Source organism: Mytilus californianus, unplaced genomic scaffold, assembly GCF_021869535.1.
Source record: "Mytilus californianus isolate M0D057914Y unplaced genomic scaffold, xbMytCali1.0.p SCAF_5, whole genome shotgun sequence".
Lineage (NCBI taxonomy): Eukaryota > Metazoa > Mollusca > Bivalvia > Mytilida > Mytilidae > Mytilus > Mytilus californianus.
The window spans coordinates 83,655,855-83,665,897 of record NW_026262701.1 but is presented as its reverse complement, the minus strand read 5'-3'; positions in this window follow the sequence as shown (position 1 = coordinate 83,665,897).

Here is a 10,043-nt window from a genome sequence, read left to right as displayed (position 1 = left end):
GTGCCTGTCCCAAGTAAAGAACCTGTAATTCAGTGGTAGTCGTTTGTTGCTTTGTTACATATTTGTTTTTGTTCATTATTTTGTACATAAATTAGGCCGTTAGTTTTCTCGTTTGAATTGTTTTACATTTGTCATTTCGGGGCCTTTGCGGTATGGGCTTTGCTCATTGTTGAAGGCCGTACGGTGACCTATAGTTGTTAATTTCTGTGTCAATTGGTCAATTGTGGAGAGTTGTCTCATTGGCAATCATACCACATCTTCTTTGTATACACAAACACACACACAGACACTCACAAGGATAAATGAGCGGAATTGCAGGACGAACGGAAAGATATACATATAATTTAAAAAGCACAATTCAACTTATCAGTATATGTAAAAATACTTAATTTTTCGATATTGGTATAATCAGACATATACGATATAATATACAGTGTATGTAATGTGCGAATCCTAAAATGTTATTTTTACTGTATCCGTGATGAATTTCTGATGTAGAATGATAAATAAACAGACGACAAATTCAAGATTTTTGAATAAAATAAGAAATAATATATAAATGTGTATGGGTTTTCCTCGCGCCTACAGCCATCCAGGTGCAAAATTGATACACAAATAGATAAATATTAAGAATAGTTCACGAACAGAGCGTGCAAGAGATTTAAAAGTAGCAGTTAAGTTTCATTTGCAGAAAAATGTACCTTTTAACACAATTATTAATGTTGTTTAACTTAAAACAGGTTTTCTTATTCAGCTTGTTGATATTGAATCAAATTCCACTATGCTGTTTTCGTTATGCGATTCATGTTTAATGTCGAATAATGATACTAGACTTTCATTTTCACTGTAGGGCGATTCATTTCTATTGTATATGCGATGTATTTTAACAGAAGGAAATTAATTAATTTTCATTATATAAAATCTTAATTCAGCCGACTCTCTAACAAAATTTATGAAGTCAGAAGGATTGACTATATATGCATACTTAGTGAGTGAAAGTCTGAGGTAATATATCAATAAATTCCTTAAACATGGTATTTATTGCTAATATAGTCAATTCTATTTTCTCAAATAATTTGTCCTGATCTATATGTAGGATAAAATTAAGTCTTTCCTATGACACGTCATCATTAAATACATATATCTTGGACAGTTAAGCCAATCCACGTCACCGGAAAAGCAAAGTTTCTGTTTCGGTCTAAATCTACATCGCATACTAATAAATTAAACGTCATCAGAGCTAATTTCCTAATGCTTGTAATTAAAAGGTGTGGTTGGCCTTGATTGTGTAAATGTTGCCTAAGCATTGTAATTAAGATTGAGCAAACGTTTATACAAGCAAGAGGGTATGAATGAACTTTACCGTCAGCCGTCAAACGGTCATTTTCGGCTACCGTTAGCGTCAAATTGGTTAAAATTTTACCGTGATTCGTCAACATATCCTTATCGTGATTCGTCAGAGGTCTCAAATAATTATCGTTACCGTTATTTTTGGAAAAAATATAACGTGGTTCGTCAAAATCTGTCGATTTTTTAATCGTCTTGAAGAAAGTCTTCATTTTATCGTCATGCACCAAAAATTACCGTTAACGTCATTTTGGCAAGATTTTTTTACCGTTATTCGTTATGAAGGTACCCCCATTACCATCCTCAAACAAAGCAAGCAAGCCAACCAAACCTTTAAACTACAAGCGTTAGGAAAATAGCTCAAATGGATGCATTTGAGATAACAAAGAGCATTCACAAAACGATCTTCATTTCACGACTGAATGAGTGGAAACGTTTTCATTTTGCACAAACAATTGACACTTGGATGACTGGATAATTGATATTTATTATGCCATTGTGTCTAAATCTTATACAGTAAAGAAAATTCGAGCAACAGTCGAGTCACCTTAAATATGCTTGAATTTCTTATAAGTCGGTGTTACAAATAAGCCAATACGCAATTGTGAGAATACAAAGAAATATTTAAAACAGTTTATTGTTACATGTTTAAATGGTTCTATGTATACCACGGGATTTAACCGCCGTACAGTTGATTCCGGACGTTAATCGCTACATCGCGAAGCAATGCAATGTTGGTAGATATACCGTTCATATATTTACACCAAAGACTAATTGACTAACTGTTCAGTTAAGTATTCAATGTTTATGAAAACAAAGTTTTGTATATAATTTATATTACATGAACACCATGTGACTATTTTAAATAGACAGGTCTGTGAATTACTTGAAAACATCGCAAAACAAACACTATGTGTAACTCAAACTTGATTAAACTACAAATAGAGCATAGTTGATTGGCTCTTTCACTAAATGCGACCGTGTATTTTGTGCTTTGTTGTTGTTAAAATACATAATACGAATGAGAAACCCGTTGTTTTAATTTTATTTGAAGACATTTACTTGAAAAACTGACCTCAGAATTTTGACACTGTACGATTCATTCTCTTTGTAGTTTGTTTTCTTTCTTTAGTACCGTTCGTTGTACATTCTTGTGCTGTTCGTTGTGCAAAAGCCTATCAATACGGTAGAAATATGTATGACACGGCATGACAAATGTTCAAAGCTTTCTCAAGCGAGTTATAAAACTTTTCAAAGAAAATTCACCGTAGAAAAACGTTATATATTCATGGATGTTCTGCTCCAGTAAATTTTAGGATCCATGACAAGCTAAAAGCAAACTCACCAACAATATTTGAATATTCATGATATGAATGTGGTTATACCCGTGTATATTCAAGTAAACATCTACGACTAGCTTGCATTTCAAATTGTAAATATCATCAATATTAAAGTCATTTAAAAACTATTTTCAGTTGTTGTATGTCGAATAATCATATAAAACGACAATGAAAATTCATCGCACTTCCAAAAATTCCCCATCAGAAATGATTGCACTTACAGTGATAATTCATCTCATTTATAGTTAAAATGAATCGCATTCAGTAATCAATATTATGGATTCTGCTGCTTAAATAACACTTTTTTGGACTTTAATCCTGTAATTATACATTAAAAAGTTATATTCTAATGAAATTCTGTTTAAACATACATTCAAATCTATTATTTTGTATTTTCAAAAAGTAAACAAACGCAGTTTTTCCCATCATCCTTTATTCTACAATAGACATACTCGCATACAACAGTGAAAATGAACTACCTGGATTCGCACTTTATATACACTGATATAGGTCTCTTGTATAACCAATGAAGCAAAAACCTCTTAAAATGTCGGTTATGATCAAGCGTGTGCACGCATTTACCCTTTCATGCATTCATGTTATATCATCTAATTAATAACAACTTACGTTATAATTTGGTCTTATGATCTGTTATGGTATCCCGAGGTGTTCATATATTTCCTCAATCTATATCCTTTCACAATATATACAATAACATAAAATAGCATTGTGGGAGGACAATTTCACAACATCTTGACTTTGACCCTACAGATCGAAAAAGCATCTATTCAAGGTTATGTTAACAAATTAAATTGCATCGGATGGCTGGCTGCATAAGGTTCATTGACAGCATACAATATACGTTCCGTTGCACCAGGAATCATGAACCGTGAACAATCCCATAAGTTGCGCTAGAGAGAAATTTGTTTATTTGCGTTCTTAGCACTTGTATACTTCCATCTGCCGAATATTTATTGATTTTTCTCGAAAAGTAATTTTAATAGGAGGTATACATTCTCTAGTTCTATACAGTACGTAAAGCATGCAATATTTCATATAAATTCCCATGCTCGTACCTATACTGCCAATTATGTAAATATAATTTTGTTTAGGACACACTTGCGTAGGAGCCCGGGGGCGGGGAGCCGGGGTGCGCAAGGATGGAATTGCCCGCATTTTTGCCAAAAATAAAAATGATTAAATACAAGAAATGAAAATGAAAGAGTTAGTACGCTGACTAACTTTTTTTGCTTGTCACATTCAGGAGTTTGCCCTATCCCAACCCCTGCATTTTTAGTCTGCGCCTACGTCACTGCGGTCCCATTATTGTCGATACAGGTACGTATTGTTATTGGGGAAGTACATTCTGTTTGAGAAGTTTGATAACAATAATTCACACACATGCAGTTGCTCACTTTAATTAAATATTATCGAATAAGGTACGCGGACGTAAATCTCACGGTAAAAAAGAAATAAATCGTAACAAACGTCATCAACTCAGCTGTAAATCAGAAGTCAAAGATCTCCAAACATGCACGGTTTATCGTTAAGCTCTTCTCGGTACACAGCTGATCTCAGTATTAAAAAAAATTGAATGTAACATCCATGCATCTTTCTGCAGTCCATCTTATGAATTTTCTAACCAAAGTTTAAAGTATATATACCTTTTGTGCTAATCGACTGTTTTCACACTACAGAAACTTGCATTTTGTTACACCACATTTTTTGTTTCAGAGATTTAGCTACAACAGTCTGATTAAAAGACAGATCATATATTGATCTGTATTTGAATCAGATTGAAACTGGCATATCATTCATTTAACAAATATGTCCCGTTTGATTGTCAACTTTTAAATTCTTCGTTCTCGCTCTCATAGATGTAGCCTACAATTGTGATTTCTGGTAGTCTGCATGCATACATTATCATTATAAAAATAAGAAAATGTGGTATGATTTCTAATAAGCCTAATAATATTACTTATCTATTTACTCATTGATTAGATACAAAATCATAGAGAGAGGAAGAGGAAGGGGGAACGGGGGGACCAGATCGCATGGTTAGTCATCAAGGCCATTTGTCCCTTTTATTCTGGCAGTTCACTATATCAAAACATATCGTCTTGACTGGAGATTTCAACTGCCCAGATATAAATTGGATCAAACATGGCTTTTGAAAAAGTTGCCTCAGAGAGAGATGTCCAACAAGCACTGTTAGATCATAGTGGTTCAATTAAATATGGTCTAACACAAGTGCATGATAAACCCATCAGAGAAGGAAATATGATTGAACTTGTATTTACAAATAACCAATCCCTTATAAGTCACTAGTAATGTCCCAGGAATCTCAGATCACGCAATCAGTATTGCCGACTTGACGATTAGACCCTTCTACTGCATTCAAAATCCACGTGACACCTATTTTAGAGCAAATTGGAACAAAACCAAACTTGGTTGATTGATTGTTGGTTGCTTAACGTTTAGTGGCAAATATTTCATACATGTTCAGGACTATGAAAAATTTACAATAAATTAGTAATATAGGTAGGTCCCGTAAAAACGTCCCCATTCTGACCGGACGTGGCTGCGTACTTGTACATCCCGCACAGCCAATCGGACAGGGTTTTATTCCGGTCGACAGAAAACCTAATTAAGTGCCTATATTTCTATTTCACAGTCACACGTGGGGGTTAAAAAATCAAAGATTGGGACGAGCAACTTTCTATCAGACATCGTACACCTTTTTGAAGACAGGACTCGAGAAAGCTCATGCCCAGGAAACACACGACGTCCTTGCGACGTTATGTATTGGTCGCTGGAAGGTCATGACTGACGTCACGTTAGTACGACGTTGTTGCAACGTTGTGAGAATGTAATTTTACGTCACGTCAGATACGACGTAGAAGAGACGTCAGGACAACGTTGTTATTGTTTTTAATAACGTCCATCTTACGTTGTTGCAATGTCATATTGCGACGCATCTATCACGTATCTGTAACGTTATAGCAACGTCGTCATATTTTTGGTCGAAAAAATATTAAGTTGATTTTTACGCTGTTATAAAAGAGGAACTATGTTTTTGTCATCAATAATACATTGCAATAATAAAAAAATAAGAAATAAATAACTGCAGTATGTACTGTATCCGATCAAATAAAAATCACGTAATTAAAACGTTGTTGCGACGTAATTATCGACATTCCTAAAATTTACAATAGCAAAATTTCTTCTTTTACTGTTTTTTTTTCTTTTGTTGTACTCAATTTAAATTTCACTTTTTTTCTGTTCTTTTATTGAACTATTGAACGATATTGATTAGTTTTAAATCTAAAATTGAGTCTAAATTGAAAACAACGTTCAAACCTATGATTGCGTTGGATAAAAACCGCAATTTTATATATATACGCGCATCTGTTTGAATTTTGACCCAGATAATGGGTGCGACTGTGTCGCGATTGTGTATGAAATTTTAGCGCCATTCAGCAAGCCACGTCTCTTTCGAACTGCACCCAGATTCAATGTAAGTAAATTTATCTTTGTATTGTTTCACTGTTGGTTTTTTTCTCACTTTTTAGAAAGTTTCTATTATATAGGAACAGAATAATATATACTACACGATAAACATTAATCTACTATCGTATATAAATGAACAATAACAATTCAAAACTGAACCAATCTTAAATGTATCTGACCTACATATATATATATATATATATATATATATATAAAAGTCTAAATTGAAAACAACGTTCAAACCTATGATTGCGTTGGATAAAAACCGCAATTTTTATACGTGTGCATGTAAAACAAATTTCGTGGTAGATGGGTCTAAATACAGCACAAACAACAATTTCTAAAAGACCAAAAAAAGTGAAAAAGTCTATTTTAACAAAACGCATTTGACTAACAGGTCGAACAACTGATGTTCTTAAACCCTGCTGACTGCCATTGGCGATTGCCAAATAAATTGATCACCAGATCTAACAAAATGGACCTTAATATTAATTTAATACCAAACAGAAAACAATAAACTTGTGGAAAAGATGGTATTCCACAAACATGAGGTGCAAAAATTTGTTCACCATATCCGGATTTCGACAATTAATGTCTCTTCAGTGATGTTAGGGATCGAAACGGTATTTGGAAGGCCATATAATTTACCTCAATTTAGGAAAGACTCTTGAATTTTAAAGAGTCGAAATAGGATGAACGGATCATATAAACCAGAAGGAAAATATAATACAAGCCCAAACGAAAAAATATATAAAAGTCTAAATTGAAAACAACGTTCAAACCTATGATTGCGTTGGATAAAAACCGCAATTTTTATACGTGTGCATGTAAAACAAATTTTGTGGTAGATGGGTCTAAATACAGCACAAACAACAATTTCCAAAAAACCAAAAAAAGTGAAAAAGTCTATTTTAACAAAACGCATTTGACTAACAGGTCGAACAACTGATGTTCTTAAACCCTGCTGACTGCCATTGGCGATTGCCAAATAAATTGATCACCAGATCTAACAAAATGGATCTTAATATTAATTTAATACCAAACAGAAAACAATAAACTTGTTGAAAAGATGGTATTCCACAAACATGAGGTGCAAAAATTTGTACACCATATCCGGATTTCGACAATTAATGTCTCTTCAGTGATGTTAGGGATCGAAACGGTATTTGGAAGGCCATATAATTTACCTCAATTTAGGAAAGACTCTTGAATTTTAAAGAGTCGAAATAGGATGAACGGATCATATAAACCCGAAGAAAAATATAATACAAGCCCAAACGAAAAAATATATAAAAGTCTAAATTGAAAACAACGTTCAAACCTATGATTGCGTTGGATAAAAACCGCAATTTTTATACGTGTGCATGTAAAACAAATTTCGTGGTAGATGGGTCTAAATACAGCACAAACAACAATTTCCAAAAGACCAAAAAAAGTGAAAAAGTCTATTTTAACAAAACGCATTTGACTAACAGGTCGAACAACTGATGTTCTTATATATATATAATATATATATTACACGTGCATGATGTAATATCTAAAACCGTTTAGGAAAATAGGAATTTAATTGTGTTTTACATGTATATCTTGCTTTATATTATAATTTTATTAGTGTAACACTCAACATGTATTCATTAACTTTTGTAAATTTCGTCTGCAGAAACCTTACACACGTGCAGCTAATTTGATTCTAATTGAGGTCAGGATAGCAAGCTATCACAGTGTTATTTATTTGCCAGATCATGTTTCCTTATAACATGTATAAACAGACACAGTGTATTTACAAGATAGTTTGTCTTATGCATTGAACTCTTAAAGAACCGATAAAAATTTAGAATGAAGGAATACAAAACATAAATGTTCCCTTAAGAGACTTTACGAAACTGATGATAGCAACCTGACCTTTTTTTTTTTTACTAAAATCAACATTATATTTTTCGCAAGGGACAATATTTTTTAAAATAAGTTTACAAAAAATTAATACCGCTGCTCCTCTTATTATCATAATTATACATTTATTGATCTTAATTTTCAATTATATTTAAATTTTCATATTTTGGCAGTGGCTATTTTGCCGGCGAAACATTAATTATGATTTGATTATAATATTTTTTTTATTAAAAGTGAGCTATGAATAGCATAATTCAATAGCAATTGCTATTTTTCCGGCGCCGGCAAATTGTGAATTTGTTATTTTGCCGTTTTTTTGTAAAGTTTGTATATATATAGTATATCTGATATATCACATTGACGCTGGGACTATTGATATAATAGTACCAGATTGACGGTCCTAAATGTATATAAGAATAGCTGCTGTTTATTTTATTAAAAGTATTTACTTATACTACCAATAAATAAATATATTTTGTTATTATAATTGATAAGGTTGGTTTTTTTAAAATTATGTTAAATATCATTATGCAAATTTTATTAATGTCAATTTTGTAGAGGCTTACATGAAGAACTACCCGTCAGCAAGATCATCAGATGTCGAGGAATTGATTGGGGAAACCAGGCGGAACACGCTATAAGGTAAGAATGACCTCATTTACCCCGTATAGTGCAACCATCAATTTGGGATTATTAAACAAAATTATTATTGTCTGTATTCTATGTTGAAAATTACAGTTGGTTATTTTTGAATTCAGTACGAAATTGTTATTATAAATATGTATTTTGTAACTAATATTTTGAAGATCAAGACGCTCTTTTTAGACAGTAAAGGGTAATATTAAACGCACACGACGTATTTAACTGATTATATAATTATGGGGTTTATGTGTTTTTCAAAGAGATTTGGAAAGCCACGTCTTACACACAGCTACATCTAGTATTTATTTGCAATAATGTTACTAGACCTATAGAATAATTACAATTTCAGTTTTTGTACAAATAAGTTTTTTATTGTCATTGCAGGAACCAATTGCTAAGAGGGTACAAGAAGCAGTGCCGGACATGCCAGGGACCCAGACGCAACGTTCAGTAGTTTAGAATAAACAAAGTTAACGATCAATTCTTCTCTTTTTGATATACTAGTACATGCATCTTTTATTTTTCATTTTTAGTTTTTTTTTATAAAACTTTCATGGGTGGGTGTTTAGCTAGTCAGATACATATTCAGAACGTGAACATGCTAAATGAGAAATTGATACTAATCAAAGGCGGGTTTAGGGGGACAGGGGGAACATCCCATTTATAGACTAACATATATGACAAAGCATATAATTTTTACAAGCAGGAACTACCAAGAACTGCATACGAACAGGCAATCAGCTATGGATGGCCCCAAAACACAGTACAATTCCTTTCTGTAATATCCAAATTAATGAAACAGTAATCCGATAAAGGCTACACAAAAAAATTGTTTTGCTTATAATATAATAAAAACAGATGATGAAAATGCCGGATATACAAATTCCTTCTGAGAATTGACACCAACATGTATCATCCTGCAGAGGTCACCTCATGGTAACAAACACAGTTGATACTATGTATGTATATAGATGATCATGTTTGGGCCAATTATATAGCATAATATAAAAGTGCAAGTATATTACGTCGATATAACGTGATATTAACGTTGTTGTAATGTCAGAATAACGTTGTAGAAACGTAATTTTACATCACTACAACGTTGATGTATGACGTTGTGACAACGTCAAGAAAACCATAACTTTTACGTAAATACAACGTAATAACCTGACGTCGATGCGACGAAAAAATTACATTGTCACGACGTAATTATGACGTAATATTGTTTGCTGGGTGGATATATCGTTAAAAAAAATTTCAAGCTACCATCGACTTGCACGTAAAACCAAGCATAATAAAGACGAAAAATAATTT